We start from the raw sequence: 23,715 nt of genomic DNA on the forward strand, positions 1-23,715 counted from the left end.
GCTCGAACCACTCAAAGTGGCAAAGCATACCGACGATCTCTATGCTGCTCTCAGCCTCGATGATGGACGATTTTGGACTAACATGCACGAAGAACCATTTACATGCATTGATGGTCTTCGACCCATGTCGAAACGAGAGTCAATAGTACGGATCAACATTTCGCTATTATTGATACGAAAATGGACAAAGCTGTTGGAATGATCGGATTGAAACGAGCAGATCCAATGAATGGTGTAATCGAAGGTGGAGCTGCTATGTTTTCTCCATTGCTTCAGCAATCGATACCATCAACCGAAGCACATTATCTTCTTACGTCCTATACATTTGATAAACTGAGGTATCGCCGTTATGAATGGTGTTGTGAGTCCCACAACGAACCAGCACGAAAAACCGTCACGAGAATCGGATTCACTTTAGAGTGCGTCTTCCAGAATATTGACAAAGTGTTGTATTGCTTTGACTTGACCAAAATTGTTGAAAAAAATTTCTTTTATTCAACGAAGGGCGAACGAAACGTGTTACCGTTTACGATTCGTGACGAAACGTTTTACCGTTTACAATCATAATGCGGACGAACAACAGGACAAAACAATGCTGATTTCGGCGTATCACGCCATCATCAGTGCACCTATGTCCTAATGTTTTGCACGAAGACAATGGTGCAAAACATTAAGGTGAAACGATCGGTTTTAATGTTTGCCCCATTGTCTTCGTGCAAAACATTAAAAGGAATCGATATATTTAATCGATACCATTAAAAGATGATACCAGAAAGTAATTTGTCTTGCGATGACTATGTGCATATCAGCACGACACGTTTCGTTCGCCCTTCGTTGAATAAAAGAATTTTTTCAACAATTTTGGTCAAGTCAAAGCAATACAACACTTTGTCAATGTTGAATTACTGACCAAGCAATACAACAATTTTATTAATTCCAGAATATTTGTGTGGAAAAGGGACGTTCTTGTGATGCCATGCCGCTTGGTTTTCAGTTATCGATGATGAGTGGTCATCTTTCTCTCTTTTACGCTCTTTTAACACTGTATAGAGTGTTAAAAGAGAGAAAAAAGAAAATATTTCACTGGCCTCGATGCACCCATGTGTCAAAATTTGTATGTAAAAGTCCAGTTAACCAGGAACAAAACCAAGGCAGCATTTAACTGAGATCGTTAGGGCACATTCTCCTTTTGACATTCTCTTTTACCTCTATAATTCGTCTAAGGGTCTAAGGTGTTGACAAAGCACCTCCATAATACGTGTTGAACAACCAACCAACATTTCCGTGTTCCGTAACATAATATCGAAGATAAAAGAAAATTTAAAAACAATTCTAGTTCGAGGCGATGGGTCGGTGGGACACAATCGATGCGACTTTCCTCTTGTTCGTCTCGTTCATTTTTAGCCCCGTACGAAGTACTGGGGGCTTATAAGATTAATATGCCGTTTGTAACACGTCGAATTGGAAGCAGACAGTAAGGGCAAAGCATTTGGTTATGTTCATAGATGACGAATCAGCAATAAAAAAAATGTCGTCCGTCCGTTCGTCCTGTGACCCCTCTAGCTTGAGCAAATCACAACCTTTTTTCAAAATTCTTTTTTTCCCCGATTGGTATCGACAAAAGTAAGGTCAAGTTCGAAAATGGGCATGGTAGGGTCGGTCCCTTCCAGAGCTAGAGCCCTAATAGGTGTTTTTTCAGTCTTTCGACGATATCTACCGAAATACGCACGCAATAGGCTGCTTGTGATATATTAAATGAAAGGTATTGACGAGTAGAACAAAGTTGCTGAACATTGTTTTTTGTGTAGGATGCAACGCGAGCTTGTTGGGAGGGCTCAAAGGTCGTTACTCGGCCCTCAGTGTTTTTTTGCACATAAATCGAGTAAATCTCATCCGATTTTGCTAGATTTAGTTTTTTATGGAAGGTAATTGAATGCCGAATAGAATGATGGCAAAAAAAGTTTCAAATTTGGTCTCTTGGACTAAGGCCGGTACTCGGCCCTAAGTGTTTTTTGCACATAAATCGATGGAAATCTCATCCGATTTTGCTAGATTTTGTTTCATTTGAGAGGTAATTGAATCTTCTTCTTCTTCTTTTTCAGCCTGTTTCTATCCACTGCTGGATGTAGGCCTCTCCAACTTCTTTCCATTTCGTACGATCCATTGCCATTTGCTGCCAGTTTGTACCTGCAATATTCTTAATTCCGTTTGTCCATCTCTCTGGTGGTCTACCTATAGCTCGTCTTTTATATGGTCGCCAGTTCATGATATTTTTGGTCCAACGTTCGTCTGTCCTTCTTGCAATATGTCCCGCCCAGCTCCATTTCAGAGATGCTATTCTTTCCATGACATCAACGACCCTGGTTTGTTGTCGAATCCATTGATTCGTCATTCTGTCTCTGAGTGTTATTCCGAGCATACTCCGTTCCATGGCTCTTTGTGTCACTCTCAATTTATCTTCGGATGCTTTTGTTAAAGTTAACGTTTCCGCTCCATAAGTGAGCACTGGAAGACACAAGTGTCGAAAACTTTGCGTTTCAGACTATTATTCATTTTGCTTTTGAAAATTAGTCTGAGTTTTCCGAACGCTGCCCATGCAAGACCAATCCTACGTCTTATTTCTGCAGTTTGGTTGTCCAGACCTAACTTCAGTTTATGTCCTAGATATACATAGCTGTCGACTCACTCATTCAATGACAGTGTCACCAATTTTGATTTCTCTATCGTCCCCGATGTTGGTCATGACTTTTGTTTTCGATAAGTTCATCTTGAGGCCAACTTTGCTCGCCTCTTCACTTAACTGTTGTAGCATAAGCTGAGCCTGACCTAGATTCGCTGCTATCGTACAATGTCATCAGCGAAGCGGAGATTGCTCAGGTACTCTCCATTTTATCTTTATTTCCATTTTACTCCAGTTTAAGCTTCCTAAAAATACTCTGCAGAATCGCCGTGAATAATTTCGGTGAAATGGTGTCACCCTGCCTTACACCTCGGCCAATTCTGAATTTCTCCGTCTCTTATGAAGTTTTATACATGAAAGTAGCATTTTTGTACACATATCGAATTGTGTTGGGAGTACCCTTACTCTACTCTACATTCGGTCTAATGCGTCCAATATCGACCATGTTTCCACTGAATCGAAAGCTTTTCGAAGTCTTTGAATAGCAAGACTATGTCGATGTTGTCGATTCACGACACTTCTCAATGAGCGTTCTCATCACCTGCAAATGGTCGTTTGTGCTGAAACCAGATCTGAAAGCAGCTTGTTCAACAGGTTGGTAGAAGTCGAACTTGTTAGTGTTCCTCTTCGTAATGATTTTCATAAACAACTTGTAGAGTGTTGACAATAGGCTTATGGGTCGGTAATTTCCAGCTTTGTTATGTCTCCTTTTTTATGCAGCAATGTAATTACCGCATTTTCCCAGGCTTCTGGTACTTCTTCCCATTGGAGACATTGATTAAACAAAGCCGGTGATTGCCTTTAATAATGAGTCTCCACCTAGTTTAATGGCTTCCACTGGAACACCATCTTCTCCGGGAGACTTTTTGTTTTTCATCTCGGCTACTGCCAGCTTTGACTTCATCAACAGTTATGTCGGGCATATCCTCCGATCCCACGTTTCTTATTATTGGTCTATCTACGAAAGTGCCTAAAATCAATCGTCCAAAACAGATACTCAAAAAAAATTTCATGTAAGGGTCGAAAACCAGAGAAAAATCTCAAAAATCCATCATTTTCGGCCCGGACACATGAAATAGTAATTTACATGCTTATGCACCGGTAAAGTGTACTTTACATCACTGTACGCAAATGAATCAATCGAACAAATTGCGTAAGTTTGACATTTCAAAACAATTGGAAACGGCCGGAAAACAAAGAATTGTATGTCAAACTAGCGTTGCTATATGTATCTAACAGTATTAAGTAACTTCAAACATTATCTAGTTGAATATTGGTAAATTAAGGTTTTTTTAACGGTAAATCATTGTCAGTTTACATGAACTCATTATGACGAAATGACTCAACCAACCATCGATCGAATTATGCGATTTTAAATCATTTAATAACGATTTTTTTCAAATTATTTTTCAATCTACGTATAGCGTCTGTCAGAAGCCATTTGTGTTCGTTCAAAATGAATAATATTCGGCTGATCGGGTTTTTGTTTCTTTCTCCCCTCAATCATACGGTCTAATTTCGTTAAATCAATGGTGAAATCTAAATTTGAAGCAGTATTGCGACGACAACATTTTAATTGTTGCACAGTTGCTTCAAGGTCAAAGTTGAGCGGATTTTGTCGGCTGTCAAAAAATGTGCTCGACTTCAATGTATCGTCTTCTTTCTTTCTTTCGTTTATCTTCTGTTCCCTCTTTTTCTTCCGCATCTAAATGCTTCCGTTTCATTCAATCAATTATTGCAAATTTGGAAATTCTTTGCACCGACCAATAGATTAATTGGTCATTTTGTTTTCGCATTCAAACTGTTTATCTATCTCACTTACAGTGAAATATACAAACGAACCAATCATCAACTTACACTTGAGCAATGACAAAGTGTACTTAATAAGAAATGAAAACAAAATAATGTTTCTTTTGTCACGCCCCCAATAACCCTTTACCGTCGTTGTGTATGAATTGGATATGTTTTGTTTCAACTATTTAATATTTGGAATATATACTGACAAGGGCATTGAATGAGTTATATTAATCTTAAGCTGCTAAATAATCCAAACCGTGAGGACATAAAAAGCTGCTGACCTGAGCTATTTTTATCATTCATTCAGATCTTCTTAGACTGTGCAGTGATTGTAGTTTGGACTTCATTTAGTTGAAAACTTTTGAAAATATTACTTGTTGCATTGTCAGTGAACGTTTTTGTTTAAAGAATCAGTCTCTTCTTAGCACTTCAGACTTAAAGATTCAGACTTAATAAACACTTCAAAATCCCCAAAATATTAACATTCGAAGGCGAAATATTTCATCAAAGTTCATATCAAAACGAAAAGCGAATTGTGCCATTTTCAAATCGTTTCAACACAAAGCGACGAGAGACCATTTTTGGAACCGTTTTCCCCGATATTTCTGCTTAGTAAAAACCACAAATTAAGGTGAGTGAAATTTTTCTTTTTGCTTTTTTTGCGAGAGCTCAAGTCAGGGATGATAATTATAGCTTGCACTATAACGCTGATCGACAATTTGTTTTTATTATTATTTTGTGAATGTTCCTATCAATCTGTATCGTCATTAGTGATTAGGGTCTTTCAAACTGTGTGAAAAATTCGGAATTAGAGATAATTGATTTAAATGTTTGTGGATAAAGAAATGGATAACCTTTCGCTTTTGAGCCTTTAAGACCGTCGAAATGGTAGTTGTAAGGAAATAAATAGTAGGTATGTTGTAGCTGTGTTACAAGTATGTAATGTGGATTCTGTCTGGAAAACATTTGTTGTGTTGCTATCATTACATTACAACACGTGTAACACATCATGCTTTATGCCAACTGAGGGAGTTGCGGGAAATGGATAAAATTGCTTGAAAAGACACATAAATTTCATTTTGGCGAAACGATATAGTCAATTAGTTGAAGATTTGAAATGCGTCTCTTATAGGTCTGTTCCAAGGTTATTTGAACTGTCAAAACGTCATCCATAGAGCCATAAATTATTGTTGACAAATTGTACACAAAAGTTGAGGTTATGGCTCTGTGGATTCTCTCGTTCGTTTTCGGCTTGTCAAAAGTCGTATTTGCCGTTGGATGGAACAAACCTATTGAGTGGATCAAATACATAAAGTTAAAACTGCGCACAATTTTATTTTTTGATTTATGGCGCATTTCGACCCAAAAATTTGCGAAAAAAATCGTGAAAAATAACGAAACGCGCCTATTGAAAAGCGCAGAGAATAGTGTAGACACATTAGCACGCAGATGCGTTTCGCCAATACACAAAGCCTAATGTAATTAGAGAGTCCTTAGAGTTCCTTAGAGTAGTTTCAATACAACAACTTGTAGCTGTATGTCCAACTAACAATTTTTCTTTGGACGTTTTACAGAATGGCTCAACGCATCCCTAAAGTAAACGCCGGAAAGTATAGCAGAATCTTAGGGATCTCCGAAAACCGAAATAACACCAACAGTGAACTGACGATAGCGAATTTATCGCCAATGGTGCTGACGAATATTTGCGGCAGACTTCAAACGAATGATGTAATTTCCGTGTTTAATTATCAACGGCCAATATTCGACAACGTTGCAAAAGAAGGTCTGAGCAGAGCTGTCCAACGCCACACCGCAGAACATCTTCGCATTTATTTACAGTGGAACAATGAGATATTTCAGCGTGTCGTCGATCTTCTGGACGCAAACGTAAGACGTCTAACAATTATTGGCATGGGAAACCTAATCACAGAGGACATAGACAAGATTTACCATCTGTTAACGTTATGTCCCAACATCACTTCACTCCAGCTAAGAAACATCAACACACCATTGATTCAGCAAGGCATCTTGGAAAGACTGCCATCGTTGGTGAGAATTGATCTCCGATTTGCTCCGATTCCGATAACGCTCTGCCTGCATCCGAACATCATGGAATTTATATGTTGCATTGGTCCGGGCGATTGTAAGAGATGTATTGCACTCGGTGATGTAAGACAGTCGTGGTTTCACAAGTTTTACGAAATGAACCATCACATTCGTCTGGTCTTTATGCATTTCACCGACGTCGAATGTGACAGATGTAAGAAGCGAGCTTCCTCTTTTCGGAATGAAATGGATGCAAGGATGGCGAGACATCAGGCACGAGATGGAATAGTAAGAAGATTTATGTGCAATTTATAACACACTCGAGTTATGTGTGGGTCGGCTATGAGTAGTTCTAATTAAAAACACGATTTGAAGTTTAACTTACGCTTAATAAACGCATTTTTAGCAACTAAGGGATCATGGATCCAAACCTAATATAAATAGATAAGCCAGTGACTGAGGTCTCAATGTGGAAGTTCTCTAGTTTATTTTTAATTTTCTAGTTTATTGTTTCCGTAAATGACTGAGTGGTATGAAGTAGTTGATCGATGTTTCGTAAATAAAGTTTTTGCAAAATGAATTTCTTAATAAAATTGTTGTATTGCTTGGTCAGTAATTCAACATTGACAAAGTGTTGTATTGCTTTGACTTGACCAAAATTGTTGAAAAAAATTTCTTTTATTCAACGAAGGGCGAACGAAACGTGTTACCGTTTACGATTCGTGACGAAACGTTTTACCGTTTACAATCATAATGCGGACGAACAACAGGACAAAACAATGCTGATTTCGGCGTATCACGCCATCATCAGTGCACCTATGTCCTAATGTTTTGCACGAAGACAATGGTGCAAAACATTAAGGTGAAACGATCGGTTTTAATGTTTTGCCCCATTGTCTTCGTGCAAAACATTAAAAGGAATCGATATATTTAATCGATACCATTAAAAGATGATACCAGAAAGTAATTTGTCTTGCGATGACTATGTGCACATCAGCACGACACAAACTGAAGTGAGCAATCACTTCAATTGTACGAGCATTATATACACTTTTTCGTCATTTGTTAAAACTCTTTGTTTTGTTTTTTGTGCTATATCTCTCACATACAGCTTTTGTGGATCTCTCACATCCGACAATTTGTTTTTCGGTAATTTTAGTTACAATAAATAAATTGTTACTAAAACCGCGCAGAGTATGGCAGCCGTGGCGCCACCCACAGCTGCGATACCAAACTTCAAAAAGCATCGATCATGTCCGGAGCGATAGCGGAGGACTTGACGCAGTCTAACTTCCAAAAAAAGAACGAAGAAAATTTTTTGAGACGCGGCAACTATATATACTTTGACCTGTATCACCACAAATCCTATTCTATCTTATTCGCGCTTCAAATACGAGCAAAACGAGCTATCACTCGACTATGTAACTTTAAAATTGCCGGAGATACATCGTTTTGAAGTTGGTCATTTTGATAGAAAACAATCAAAATCTTTCAACTTACTCTGTATGTTTCTATCTATCTGTCTATCTGTCTATCTATCGACGGACTATCTCGGAAACTAGTCAGCCAATCTCCATGAAATTTTGCAGGAACCTCAGGGTGGGCAAAAAAATGAAAATGTGATACGCCATTACCCCAGGGAAAACCAGAATTTTGTTTTATTGGCCCTCGAAGTGGTTTCTGAGTGAGGTTTTCGAGGGTCGGGAACGCGTTTTCGGTTGTAGCTTAGCTGTATTGAAACCTACAGAGGCGTGTGACCCATCAAATGAAAGGTATTCGTAACACAATTCGAACAAAAAAATAATTTAAAAAATCGGGGCAGATTCGTTTGAGCTAGAGTGATTAGAGTGACCAAATTTTGAGCTACTCGAGCGTAGGATGAAAGGACTAATATCTTTTTGGGTTATGAGAGATAGAGAATTACTTTCTTCGGCAAAGTCTCAGAGTTTTACGAGTAGAACAGAGGGGCATATGTGAAAAATGTCGAAAGTTGGAAATGGGTGGGTCAATTATGTTTTTAGAGGTATTTTTTGAATGGTGACAGATAGAGAGTTACTTTCTTCGGCAAAGTCTCAGAGTTTTACGAGTAGAACAGAGGGGCATATGTGAAAAATGTCGAAAGTTGGAAATGGGTGTGTCAATTGGGGTTTTGGAGATATTTCTTGAATGGTGGCAGATAGAGAATTACTTTCGTCAAATTTTCGATTTTCGTCAAATTTTCTGAATTTCGTCAGATTTTGGAATTTCGTCAAATTTTCGATTTTCGTCAAATTTTCGAATTCCGTCAAATTTCGTCAAATTTTCGAATTTCATCAAATTTTCAAATTTCGTCAAATTTTCAAATTTCGTCAAATTTTCGAATTTCGTCAAATTTAGACCAATTTTCGAATTTCGTCAAATTTTCAAATTTCGTCAAATTTTCAAATTTCGTCAAATTTAGACCAATTTTCGAATTTCGTCAAATTTTCAAATTTCGTCAAATTTTCGAATTTCGTCAAATTTTCAAATTTCGTCAAATTTTCGAATTTCGTCAAATTTCGTCAATTTTCAAATTTCAACAAATTTTCAAATTTCATCAAATTTTCAAATTTCGTCAAATTTTCGAATTTCGTCAAATTTTCGAATTTCGTCAAATTTTCAAATTTCGTCAAATTTTCGAATTTCGTCAACTTTTCGAATTTCGCCAAATTTCGTCAAATTTTCAAATTTCGTCAAATTTAGTCAAATTTTCGAATTTCGTCAAATTTTCGAATTTCGCCAAATTTCGTCAAATTTTCGAATTTCGTCAAATTTTCGAATTTCGTCAAATTTTCGAATTTCGTCAAATTTTCGATTTTCGTAAAATTTTTGAATTAAAACTGTAAACTGTTATAAAAAGCAGTGTTGAGTACACTTCTAAAACGACTGATATCCCAACAAAAATTAGACTGGAAACAACCAAAATTTTACCAAAAAAATCTGCGTCGCATGTGGCAGATAAATTTTCTTGCTGGTCTGTTCCTGAACATCTGAAACTTTGCGACGCAGATTTTTTTTGGTAAAATTTTGGTTGTTTCCAGTCTAATTTTTTTTTTGTAAAAATTATTTGGCAGATGATGAGAAAACCTAAGCCAGCTTGTTTGAACTAGTTGGTATAAAATTTAATTTTTGCGTAACGAAGCTGAAAGCGTCAACTCTAGCGATATCATTCATTTTAGAAATTGTATTTCAAAGACTGCGTCACACTTTTCTCGAAGAGATTTTTGTTGGGATACAATTATTAATAAAATTGTTGTATTGCTTGGTCAGTAATTCAACATTGACAAAGTGTTGTATTGCTTTGACTTGACCAAAATTGTTGAAAAAAATTTCTTTCATTCAACGAAGGGCGAACGAAACGTGTTACCGTTTCGAATTGTGACGAAACGTTTTACCGTTTACAATCATAATGCGGACGAACAACAGGACAAAACAATGCTGACTTCGGCGTATCACGCCATCATCAGTGCACCTATGTCTTGCGATGACTATATGTGCATATCAATTATTAATAATTGTATCGATGCTTTTTGAAGTTTGGCATCGCAGCTGTGGGTGGCGTCACGGCTGCCATACTCTGCGCGGTTTTAGTAACAATTTATTTATTGTAACTAAAATTACCGAAAAACAAATTGTCGGATGTGAGAGATCCACAAAAGCTGTATGTAAGAGATAAAACAAAACAAAGAGTTTTAAGAAATGACGAAAAAGTTAAATTTTCTTTTTAATTATAGCTAGATACAAAAGATTTGAATTCCATTTACAACACTATTCTGAAATATTTTGTAAAATATAAAATATTTCATCCAACCCTTTATGATCTTCACCAAAAGTGCCCATAACTCTGGCAGCGTTCGTGCGTTAATTTTTTTTCTCTCGCATCGTGTCATAATTAGTCTGTGTCATTTTTTTTATATATACACGCTCTGAATTTTGAAAACCGACACATTTTCTGTTTTGTGATTTACTGCCTTTTTCTGAATTTTACATACATTTTTATATGGAAAAATCAAAAAACTCAAGTAAAACACAGAAACATATCGCTCGGCGTCAAAACACTTTTATGTGACTAATTATGACACGATGCGAGAGAAAAAAAAATTAACTCCTAAGTTACCGACACCGTTCCGGCGCCCGGCTCGCATTGCGGCCCTCCGCTTCGCTCCGGGGCAATGGGCCGGATCGCTCGGCGTGTTAAAACGCTGTTTATGTACAATGAAAATTCGTAAAGGGATTACTACCTTATGGTTGGTATTCAATACAGAAAGATTATTACAGTAAGACTATTCAACAACCAAAAAGTTACTGCCAAAAAGATACCGCCAAATCGCTTATTATCGACTTTCTGTATAGAGACGACAGAATTTGCACTTCCTGTTTAGAGACGATAGAATTTGGTTTTTGGCCTTATGAAGAAACGTTGACTTACCGAAGAAACGATGAGAAGAAATGGTGAGTTCCTGAAAAAACGATTAGAACCTTCCGTCGCCGTTTCTTCAGGAACTTGTTATTTCTTATGAATTCACCGTTCCTTCTCGTCGTTTCTTCAGGAAGTCATCGTTTTCACAGAAAGTCACCGCTTTTTACATAAAACGGCAACATCCTGAAGAAACTGTGACTTTCTGAAGAAACGACGAGTTCCTGAAGAAATGGTGACTTCCTAAAGAAACAGCGACTTCTTGAAGAAACGGCGACTACTCGCCGTTTCTTCAGGAAGTCGCCGATACTCATGTCGTCGAAATTTCAGGACAATTAGGGTTTCTTAGAAATTTTAAGAATTAAAATTTCAAATGGTAAGCTGTGCAACATCCCAATCGAATTTTCTCCAATGGGGATAGCCACGCACTCCAATAACAGGCACAAGAACAGACGTCCGTAACGCAGTGACCTATACCAACATAAAAAAACTAAATTTATATGAGAATTTTAGAATGCTGCGTGCTGCATCGTGGAGGCCTCTTATTTAATTCTGCTGTCGTGCCTGTTCTTGGGTTAATTCACGCCGTAAGTGCGGTCGAAATTCAAAATCTTTCTCACGCAAGTCTTTCTAAATTGCTTCTAAAATCTCCTTAACCCCCTAAAATCTCATTAAACTCCAATAAATCAGGATCAATATTAATAAAATCAGTGGATGAGTAAAACAACATGAAAAGTTCGCTTGCGTCGCGTTAAACTGTTTAGAACTCAACAAAGCAATTGTTTTCGGAATTGTTTACTACTAAAATCGATTTGAAATAAAATTCTAGAAAGTGTTGTATTGGTTGATTCTGGATTCAGACAATGCAAATCTACATGACTTTTGCTTAAACGAAAAATCTAGGAAACTATTTAAAAAAAAGTCTTATTCATTTTCAAACTGAAAGTTCTATTTGTTCAGCTCTAATTTTCGGTCAGTACAGTAGTGATAGCTCGATCAAATTGTGAAATGTGTTTGAAAATTTCTGTCCTGAATTTCCTTTGGAAGTACCTTTCGAAAACTTGGGTGCGAATAATTTTTTAAATGTTCAAAATAATTCATTATTGAAAGTTAGGAAACGAAAGCTTCTAAAACATGAGACTAAAAACCTCCTAAACCTCCTAAGATATGAGGATTTTTAAAGCGTGGGATGCTTGATTAATAGGAAATTCAAACAAGGACGAAGTTTTGCGTGCGATTGTAGCGAATCGCTCGAGTTGAAATTTCCTATTTTATTTCAGAAGTGAACACTACGAATCCACGAATCGAAAACATCAATGTGTTACACAACTTTCAAAAATTTTCGAAAGCGACAGTTCGGTGTAGGAAATTTCTTTTTTCTTCATTGTCAAAACAAGAGGCGAAAAAATTAACATTTTGTACCCCGAATTGTCAACAACGCGTCAACAAAACGTCACTTTGTAATGGCCTTTCGTGAGTAGAAAATAAGGTCACCGCACATGTGAAATAGTCATTTGCTCATCAAGTGTAAAAAAAAATTGGAAATTTCATTTCGATGGTGTTGTAAAGAGCTCTAGACACAAGTCACCACAGGAAATACAATTTCAAATTCTCACTCCAATTCTCACTTTTCTGTATGAAATTCGGTTGTGAAAAAGATTTGTCAACTAATTAAAATGTAGGCGAAACGACGTAACGCCCCTATTATTCTTCAAATATTTCCGTACACTTATTTATGTGTTAAAACTATGCATCTGAGGCAATAAAAATTAAAACAAAATTTTAATGCGATTATTGCAATATGTTCCGTAGAACAGACGATTTGCATATCAATACGCTCTCTAGCAAACGAACTAGGAAAATAAGGGTGGTAAAAGGGTACAGTGTATGCCGTCATAGAAAATTTTCAACTTTTCAAAATAAATTAGATGAAGTATCAACAGCGACGTCTTTTTTTGTGTTGAAAATATTACGTCACCGTTTCGGTGTTCGAATGTGAATAATTTGTGATTTAATTGTGATGTCTTTTCGTGTTATGCACTGTCATTTTGTTGACCAAAAATTAAATAAAGTTTAAAATTTGTGTTTTGTTGTGATATAGATATTGCTTTAAAAAAAAATGCGCGGCACGGCAACTCCATTACAAAAAAGTCAGTGTCACATTTGTCAAATTAAAGTGGTATTTTGACTGCGTTAAAACGAAGTTTGTTTGCTAGATAGGGTATTGATATTAGATGTATCCAAACTCTGTCTGTTTGTTTGAAAGCTTAACGATATACGTTCTCGGAAAAATGCTTACGTGTTCTTCGTGTTACAGGTGCATCGTAAGGTCATTACCTTTAAATGTGTTGATAAATATCAGCAAAACAAAGCAATGACAAAATGAAAGAAATTTATTGTGTCCGAGAGGGTAAAGCTACTTTTCTTGTGTTTGGTGATTATATGCGATTATGTAGAGGTGGTTCATCCCCTCGATTTTATCTTTTTATGCCTACAATGTGCGTATATATCAAACAACACAAAGTGTTTCAAACTATAAGATCGAAGATAAGTTTTGGAACCATAACAATGTTTACTTACTCACACCGTATAACTGTACTGCATATCGTTCTGAGAAATTTATGTCGAAACAAAATCATGCGCGTGCAATAGTATGAATCGTTCTTTGTAATAGAATTGCTGGTTTATGTCTCATTGTGATACGGCATTGGCATTGACAACAATTTGACCAGTGAATCTACTACTTCCAAACAGGTTAATACGAAATCTTTTACTTCATTAGTCTGATAACGTAAAACGGCATCATCTACGCAGGTTATCGTTAATTTTGTCGTTGCTGTCGATAACAAAATGATAGGACACATTCAATAAATTGGTTACAGAGGCATGTGGTAATGGTTGCCAATATATTCAGACGTTTAACCTTTCGACAAAAAAAAAACTTTTCATTTGAAGAATCCATTGCTCGGAAACTCACAAATGTTATTGTGTACCTAGCATTCAACTCGGATATCACAAGTCGAAAAGACAGTTATCGAAGCTTGTTGAATTGGATTGACTGTGTGCCACTTGCTGTTAGTGGTACTCAATTCCTACCAAAATGTGTAAACATCTGCTGTGAAATCTAAATTGAAAGAGAGGATCACCTAATCACTTCGCCAACACTAGGAACATTGTTTTAGTTAGCATGGCCCAAAGCACAATTCGTCAGTGTCGTTGTCCTGACGCGAAATAAAACAAATAAGCAAAGAAATTCGATTTGTCGTAGTGAAGTCCCGGTTCGTCTCGCAGCTCTCAAAACTCACCAGTTCACGAGAGTTTTGTGATCATATGCGTTCTACAGTAAGATGGGATTTAACACCTAAAATTTGTCATTGCAGAAAGAAACAAAACAATCGAAGGCCTAGATTGGGAGATAAAATCGCAAGTAGTTCGCAAACATACAGTAATCCGTACTTTTAACCCCTTTGTGTAACGTGTTGGTAAATTTGTAAATCAGGTTCAGGACGGGTCAGGCTATTCGATTTTCAGGTTCAGGGCTGGTAAAAACCGATCCATTACAAGGGATCCGTCCCATCTAAAAGGTGGGGCCTAGTTCCAATGGTTTGATTGCTTGTTGTGGAAATGATTCCAATTTTTAGACCCGTACGAAGTACTGGGGTCTTATAGGTTTACGCATACGTTTGTAACACGTCGAATTGGACTCCCTGAGTAAGGGGAAACCTATTGTGGTTGTCTAGAGATGCCAAATCCGCGAAAAAAAAATGTCCGTCTGTCCGTCTGTCTGTCTGCACGATAACTTGAGTAAAACGCATCCGATTTTGAAAATTCTTTTTTTTCCCGTTTGGTAATGTCAAAAGACAGGCTAAGTTCGAAGATGAGTGATTTTGGATCGACCCCTCCCGAGCTGTGGCCCAATAAGTGCTTTACGGTTTCTCGAAGATATCTCCATTCAAACGTTACACTTGTAACTGATACGTCAAATAAAAGGTATTTACAATACCGATCGACAAAAAAAAAGTTTATGGAAATCGGATGACCGACTCGTGAGTTAGACCCCTTGGTGTGAAACAGGCACAGGGCGGCAAGCAGTTTTAGCTTGTAGGTCGGCCAAATTTGAACATATTTCGTTCGTTTTAGCTTTATTAGATAGGTATTGACCGTACCAATCAGGGAAAAAAAAGTTTTTGAAATTATGTTCTCCGGAGCGTGAGCTAGGTCTCTTGGAGTGAGCTCTTATCTGGCTACTCGGAAGTACAGTGAACGTGGTGTATTTTGACAATATCTCGAGTAAATTTTGACCGAATTTCATGAATTTTTTTTTGTTTGAAAGGTATTAACGAATTTAAAGCGTCGGTACTATTTCCGGTCTCCTAACAAAATGGCTGCCGGCGGCCATATTGGATTTTATTAAAAGTGATATAAAGTGGGAAAAATGGTACTTAGAGAGTTAACATGGAAATAATTTGTTATGTGTGTGGTGTTTCAGGGATTCCATATATGGACATCTATATATACCTATATACAGCTATATTGAGCTATATACAGGCATATAATGGCATATTCCTCTGTGAAATGTTTATTTACAGTGAAATATAGGTAAATAATGCGGTATATAGCTGTTTAAATAGGAATTTATGAAATTTGTCTTCGTACGGGGCTGTCTATATTGCCTCCGGCAATTTAGTTGTATATGATAACAAGGCAAAGAGTGGATAATGTAAGTGATTTTAAAGGGAGAATAGTTTTTCAGCAGAGAAGAAAATGAAGTAAGAGAAATGAAGAGTTTCACATTAAAGGCTTTTGATACGAATAGGTGTTTCGTACGGGTCGGCGTTAGCTATGTTTTTACGTACGCTTACTCTGCTATGGGCATATACATCTCGAGTCCTGAAGCCAAAAATAGAATTGGAAACAATTAGATTTGATGGACGACGATACAACTGTGCCGTCAACCTTTAAAATCATAAGATGTTCATATCGGACATCACACATAGACCATCTGAAAACACGCGTTCGGGAGGTGCGGGAAAACTGTTGTATGTACAAACCCGATTTTCATAAAAACGGAGTTGTTTCGTCTCTTCAATACCTTTCATTTGACATATCACACACGATTTTTGAGCGAAAACATCTAACGTCTAACTTGACTCCAAACTTTCGTCGCTGTTTCTGAGTACTTCCTCGGTCGACTGTTTTGATTGTTTTGCCTGTTTTTACAGCGTGTCTCTGGATGTTTTCCCTCTAAAATCATGTGCGACACATCAAATGAAAGGTATTGACGAGACGAAATATTTAATTTTTAAGACAATCAGGTTTGTTCGACAGCAGCTAGTGTCGAGAAAGCAAGCAAAACTGCACATTTTCCTGGTAGGGTCTATTTTTGATAATTTAATTCCGTAAAATTCATTTGAATTTCTTTGGAATTTTGAAGAATTTTACAGAATTAAATTACCAAAAATAGGCCATGTTTCCTACTTTCGCTTTTTTCCCGCACCTCTCTCAAATGGTCACAACCTTCTCTTTTAAACCTATAAAAACGACTAGTCATCTGCTGTCAACTTCGACGATTTGAATGAGCGATGAGCTCCGGCTGGCTTGTACCAGTCTTTTAGTAAAATGCTATGTTGAAACGGTGAGGCGACATAACTACACGGTCAATATCGTCTAAAAAAATTTCATCCAGGACGATAATATCGTCTAAAATTATAAATTTTAAAATATTTTCAGGACGATATTATCGTTTTCTTGACGATATTATCGTTTAAAAAACGATAATATCGTTTTTAAACGATAATATCGTTTTTTTGGACGATACTATCGTTTTTTTGGACGATACTATCGTTTTTTTGATGATACTATCGTCTAAAAAACGATATTATCGTTCAAAAAACGATAATATCGTTTTTTTGACGATAATATCGTCCTGGATGAAAATATCCGCTGGACGATATTATCGTTATTTTCTTTTTCTGAACAAGTTTATCGTTATTTTGGACGATATTAGAGGACGCCAGCATTTTTCGACGAAAACGATAATGCCCCACAATAACAATAATTCCCAACAATAATGCCCCATCAAAAATGGCGACCATTGTGAATGCATACACATGGACAAGTCAATTTTCTATTTATTTTTGATTTTCGTCCTGGTCGATAATTTTTGGGACGATAATATCGTTTTTAATTTATTAATTTTTTTAAATTTGAGACGATAATATCGTCCAGGACGATAATATCGTTTTTAATTTATTTAAAATAAAAATTCTAGACGATAATATCGTCCTGGGCGATATTATCGTTCTGGATGGTTGTTGAACACGAAACACAAAATCTTGTAGATAAACACCTTTTTATAGACGGCAAATATATATTAAAAATTGGTTCATTTGGTTCCGTAAATTTAAATTTTATAATAGAAAAATTACACAGACTAATTATGAGACGATGCGAGAAAAAAAAAATTAACTCCTAAGTTCCGACACCGTTCCGGCGCCCGGCTCGCATTGCGGCCCTCCGCTTCGCTCCGGGGCAATGGGCCGGTTCGCTCGGCGTGTTAAAACGCTTTTTATGTACAAAATCTAAGTTGGTATTCATTTCGTAAAAAGATGAATTATTTAGGGACGAACTAAACGCCTTTTTTAAACACTGATGTGTAGGTGATTTCCTCTGACAATTGTTTTTTGATATTTTGGAAGAGAATTCGGTTCTTGCTGCACCTCTGAGTAAAATTAAGTCCTGGACAATATTACCACCCAAAACCAAACGATAATATCGTCCTGGGCGATATTATCGTTTTTTTAAACGATAGTATCGTGCTGGACGATATTATCATTTAAGAAAACGATAATATCGCCCAGGACGATATTATCGTTTTGGACGATATTATCGTACAGAAAACGAAAATATCCATTAGATTTTCTAGAACGGTAATATCATCCAGAAAACGATAGTATCGTTTTCTGAACGATAATATCGTCCAGAAAACGATATTATCGTCCAGACAATATTTTAGAATTTTCCAATTTAGACGATATTATCGTCCTGGATGAAAATTTTTTGGACGATAATATCGTTTTTTTGAACGATACTATCGTCTAAAAACGATATTATCGTTTTTTAGACGATAGTATCGTTTTTTAGATGATAGTATCGTCCAAAAAAACGATAATATCGTTCCTGACGATATTGACGGTGTCGAAATGTCCTGCCTCCGTTGAAACGAATGAAGTAAAAGATTTTGTGTATAACAGTAAGGAACACTTTACATAAATTAAGTACCATGTCGCCTACAGTTTCTTTCAACTTTTTATACCAGCAACAATTGGACAAAAACATGTTCTGCTACATATAATCGATTCAGTGAACCAATGAACATGAACAAGCACATCAACGTTCCCATATCATACCTACGGTTTTAGAGTTACATTTTATGTGATTCGGTTGAGTCTTTCATTTAATCGTTTTTCATGAAATTGGATTTTCTTTTCGCTGTGTACTCTTGAATGCACTTTTACGATGACTGCATTCGAATCCAAACATTTGCCCAATACGAATCCATTGATACAGTTTTAAGTTGAGATCATTCATCGCACCAATTAGTGCGAGAAATCTTTTCTCTAAGTTTTTCCAACGTATTTTTGGTGCTTAGTGACAAAAAAAATGCCAGCAACAGCAGTGCTGGTACTATTGGTGTTGTTCTTGTGTTACATTTATCTGAAGCACATCTTCACCTACTGGGAACGTAGAGGAATACCACAACTGAAGCCAACCATTCCATACGGAAATATCAAAGAAATCGGCCGATCGACACAGATCTCCTTGCTGATACGCGATTTTTACAATCAAACCAAAGACAAATATCCGTATTTCGGCGTGTACTTCTTTCAACGGCCAGTCTTGATCGTCAACGATCCGAGCGTGATCAGAAATGTTCTGATCAAAGACTTTAAACATTTCCAGGACCGTGGCATTTTCTACAACGAACGGGATGATAAATTGAGCGCCCACTTATTTTCGCTGAATTTTGATAAGTGGAAAATTTTGAGGAATAAAATTTCGCCAACATTTTCATCGGGCAAAATGAAATTCATGTTTCCCACAATGTTAGACGTTGGCCAGTCGCTGCAACAGTACATATCGGTACAGACGATTGATGGGGAGTGCGTGTTGGAGATGAAAGATATTCTGGCCCGATATACCACTGATGTTATCGGGAAATGTGCCTTCGGCATTGAGTGTAATAGGTAAGTAGTTGCCAGCGAGTCAAGTGTTGATATTGTCGGACTGAAGTTCGAGTATCGTTGTGAACTAATTCTGATGGCTTGGTATTCTGCTCGGAATCTAATTTTTTCTTGTATTTCCAACGTTCTCGTCGTTACCAGTCTAACCAATCCCGATGCAGAATTTTGGCGTATGGGAAAGCGAACCTTCGAAGCGCCAAGACACAAACCAATTATCACATTTTTGATCGGCTCATTTAAGCGGCTCGCTGTGATGATACGAACAAAAGTTATACGGGACGATGTGAGTGACTTCTTTCTGAACATCGTTCACGAGACAGTCCATCATCGGAAAGCCAACGACATCCGAAGGAATGACTTCATGGACATTTTTGATTAACTTGACCAATCAGGAAGAGGGATCGCTAACCATCGATGAAATAGCTGCACAAGCGTTCGTGTTTTTCCTGGCCGGATTTGAGACGTCTGCGACCAGTATGACTTTCGTGCTGTACGAATTAGCGCGAAACATGGACATACAGCGGAAGGCTCGTCATCAAATTGTGACGGTTTTGGAACGACACAACGGGGTGCTGACGTATGAAGCAATGATGGAAATGAGCTACATCGACCAAATCATAAATGGTAGAACAAGAATTGAAAGGGTACACCATAGCACTGGTCCAAGCATTAACATAGAATCAGAATGAACTTCGTTGATGTGAGTTAAATCAGGCAACACATGCAAGTCTGATGTCTGAGATACGAGGGGTAATGCTAGGAGAAGTGCTATGGTCATATCGTAAATAATTTTAAAATTTGTTGAACGAAAACTCTCTTTGTAGAAGGAATTCGTAAGAATCCGCCCGTTGGAGTCCTTATCCGCAAAACGACCGAAGATTATCACATCCAAGAGACCAATCACACCGTACCGAAGGATTCAACCGTAATAATTCCGGTGCTGGGCATCCATCGAGACAAACGATACTATCCGAATCCGGACAAATTCGATCCGGAACGATTTTCAGCCGAAAAAAAGGTAGAGAACGACAGAATGTTCCTTGGATTCGGTGATGGTCCCAGGAGCTGCATCGGTTACCGCTTCGGCATGGTGCAGACTCGAATCGGACTCATCAGTTTGCTATCCAAATTCGAATTTACGAGCTGCAGTAAAAACGATGGGAGAGTTTGAAATATTCATTGGAGAAATGTTATTCTATCACCGGAAGGCGGTATGTGGTTGAAGGTCAGCAAGATTTAGCTTTACAGAATCAGGAAAAAAAGTTCCTTTAGAGTAGTGTCTCACCTGCAAGAGATATGTTGTAAAATGCACTTGAATTGATGATTGAATAAAGGAGCTGCTCTAGACCTGTGACTGGAAGACTGAAATTACCCTCGTAGCAAATCACTCCGTAATTGCGCCAAAAATTTCAAATATTCGGATTAGAACTCGTACTGTAAATCCGGTCAATTCTCATACAATTTCCCTTCTGTCACTTCTGTCATGAAACCTATCATGGCGCATGCGCCGATCTCTCCACTGTCACACTCTACACTCAAGTGTGACTTTTGTCAAAACGTGGTTTTTGTTTACATCGCGTTACAATCCTATCGAAATGGCCAAATTAAGTTGGTCAGAGTTGTCGAAACCGCTCAACCAACATCTGTTGGAGGTGATCAACGGTTTCGGTTTCGATAAAAATGACTCCAGTCCAATCGGCAGCAATCCCACTGTTAATGTCATGCAAAGATGTGGCCGCTGAAGCTGTCACAGGTTCTGGCAAAACACTTGCGTTCATTGTACCGACTCTGGAACTGCTGCTGGCGACGTCATCGCGAACATCCGTGGAAACAATTTGAGATCGGTTCGATTATCATTTCGCCGACACGGGAACTCGCTGCCCAGACCAGTCAGGTACTCGACAGTTTTTGGCACATCCGGAAATCCCATTCCAACAGAAACTGCTGGTGGGCGGCAATAATGTGGAGGAAGATGTCCAGTATTTGAAGAAAGTTGGAGGCGAAACATTTTGATTGGCAACGCCGGGACGTTTGGTGGACTTATTAGAGCGAAAGAATGACCTCAATTTGGCCGGTAATGTGAAGAGTTTGGTGAGTAAATGATCGTGTCATCCCGCGACTCCGACAACTAACGTATTCCATTCTAGGAAATTCTCGTACTCGATGAGGCTGACCGACTGCTCGATTTAGGATTCCACGTCCGCCATCAACACAATTCTGAGCTACATGCCTCGGCAACGTCGTACCGGATTATTTTCGGCCACACAAACGAAGGAAGTGCAGGATTTTAATGCGAGCTGGTCTCCGGAATCCCGTGATGGTCAGTGTCCGTGAAAAGGGCAGCCACAAGCACTCCACTGCTGTTGCAAAATTATTACATGATCGTTGAGCCGGAGAACAAATTCGCCAAACTGTTGGATTTCATCGACCAAAACAACATCCAAAAGGCAATGCTGTTCCTTCCCACCTGTGCTTGCGTTGAATACTGGGCCGACGTGATACCGAAGTTCATAAAAGATCGCAAAATCCTGTCACTGCACGGTAAGATGAAAAATCGTCGGGCAAAAATTCTGGAAAAATTCCGTCAAACTCCCAAAGTCCTTCTGCTGTGCACTGACGTTCTTGCCCGTGGCGTGGATATACCCGAAATGGATTGGGTACTGCAATGGGAACCGCCATCGAATGCGGCCGCATTCGTTCATCGAGTCGGTCGAACGGCACGACAGGGTCACGACGGTAATGCACTGATTTTGATACTGGCCGACCGAGGACGCGTATGTGGAGTTTTTACAGCGAAACCAGAAGGTTTCCCTCAAATCGGTTACCAGCGAAGCGACCAGGAGCTACGAGGATGTCAACAAAATACTGCACCAAATCCAGATCGACGATCGAACGATTTATGACAAAGGAAACCGAGCGTTTGTGTCGCACATCCGAGCTTACAGTAAGCATGAGTGTAACTACATTCTCAGAGTGGCTGATTTGAATCTGGGACGAATAGCCACTGGATACGGGCTGCTCAGAATGCCATTGATGCCGGAACTGGAAGAATGTTGATTCGAGTGATTTTGTTGGACCTGCAGATGCTATCGACTTTTTGACCATCGGTTATAAGAACAAAGAGAAGGAAGCGTCACGGAAGCGAAAATTAGAAATTTACCAGGAAACGGGACAGTGGCCCGGTTCAACCAAGAAATTCCAAAGGAAGACCGAAGCTTGGTCGCTGAGCAAGCAGAAAAAAGTCGAAACAAAGACGAAGAAAGAGGAGAGAAAGGGGAAGAAGCAACTGAAAAATGCAGCGCCCAGTGAGCCGAAGAAAAAGAAACGAAAGGGCGGCTACACGAACGAAGACATTGAGGAACTGGCGAACGATATTGCGATGTTCAAAAAACTGAAACGAAAGAAAATTAGCGACGAAGAGTTCAATAAGCAAATGGGAATCGAGGATAGCGATTAAGAATTGATAAATTGAGGTGAGGAATAAAAATATTTTCTGTTTTCGAATCGAATGATTTTTCATTGACTTGGCGCTAATAAAATGGATCCGAAAGCGGCGTTTTCTAAGTCATAGTCATTGAATCTTTTACTTCTTTTGCTTAAAGCATCGCCTACTGTTTCATACCAGGTTTATTACTTCACTAGTTCTAGCATAGATAACAGGTAAAGCTAGAGTTCAACGTTTATCATTGTCTAGTCAAGAACAGATCATGGCCCTACGTTAGTGAAGGGCCGTGACGCAAGTCCGTTCACACTGAAAAATTTGACAAAAATTTTTTTTCGCAGGACTGAGGAACATATATACACGAACTTTTTGACTTTTCCCCCTTTGCTCCTACTACCCCCAAAGTATTTTATTCGTAATCTGGGCGTCCATACGAGTTCAACGAGCTATCACACGCCTCATAAGGTTAAAATTTGGCCGAGATATTAAATTTCAAAACTTTTGAATTTACCGGTGAATTTGGCTGAAATTTTCAGGGTATGTTAAGGACGTAATTCTAAGAAACTAATTTGAAGGAATTTTCTTAGAAGCTTATAATTTCGGAGCTATGAGCGTTTTGAGGCATTGAGCTATATGACCCATAACTCAGAAAATATAAAAGATAGAAAGTTCGTTTAAAAGACAAATTTATAGAGTTTCAGATTTTATTCGATACGTGTTTCATGGTTTTCCTAAAAAGTCGTCTATTTGGGAGCTATGAGCGTTTTAAGTGCGAGCTATGTCAGCCATAACTCGGAAAATAAGGCAGATAGAAACCTCTGTAAAAGACAAAGTTATAGAGTTTTAGATTCTAGTCGATACGTGTTTCATTGTTTCCCTAAAAAGTCGCTTATTTGGGAGCTATGAGCGTTTTAAGCGTGTCAAATTTTCGATTTTCGTCAAATGAAAGCTGGAAGATTCAGATCAAAGAGAAAGTTATACAGTTTTGTAAGAAGAATATTTTCGTTCAAACTGCACAATATGATTGTCTATTATCTGCGACAATTTCTAAAAAATCACAACTTACAAATGA

The 23,715-nt window shown here is 38.0% G+C and overlaps 1 long non-coding RNA gene and 2 pseudogenes across 1 annotated transcript; all 3 read left to right on the forward strand.

Annotated features, from left to right (window-relative positions):
- The first annotated feature begins 463 nt into the window (after positions 1-463).
- LOC119079202 lies at positions 464-3,176 on the forward strand. Its single transcript, XR_005088128.1, has 3 exons — positions 464-633; positions 1,988-1,991; positions 3,166-3,176. It is a non-coding gene; the product is annotated as an uncharacterized LOC119079202 (long non-coding RNA).
- Positions 3,177-18,499: 15,323 nt separating this feature from the next.
- Positions 18,500-20,372, forward strand: LOC119079204 (annotated as a pseudogene).
- Positions 20,373-20,768: 396 nt separating this feature from the next.
- On the forward strand, positions 20,769-22,705 carry LOC119079201 (annotated as a pseudogene).
- Positions 22,706-23,715: the final 1,010 nt, after the last annotated feature.

This window comes from Bradysia coprophila, unplaced genomic scaffold, assembly GCF_014529535.1.
Source record: "Bradysia coprophila strain Holo2 unplaced genomic scaffold, BU_Bcop_v1 contig_303, whole genome shotgun sequence".
In the NCBI taxonomy this organism is placed as follows: Eukaryota; Metazoa; Arthropoda; class Insecta; order Diptera; family Sciaridae; genus Bradysia; species Bradysia coprophila.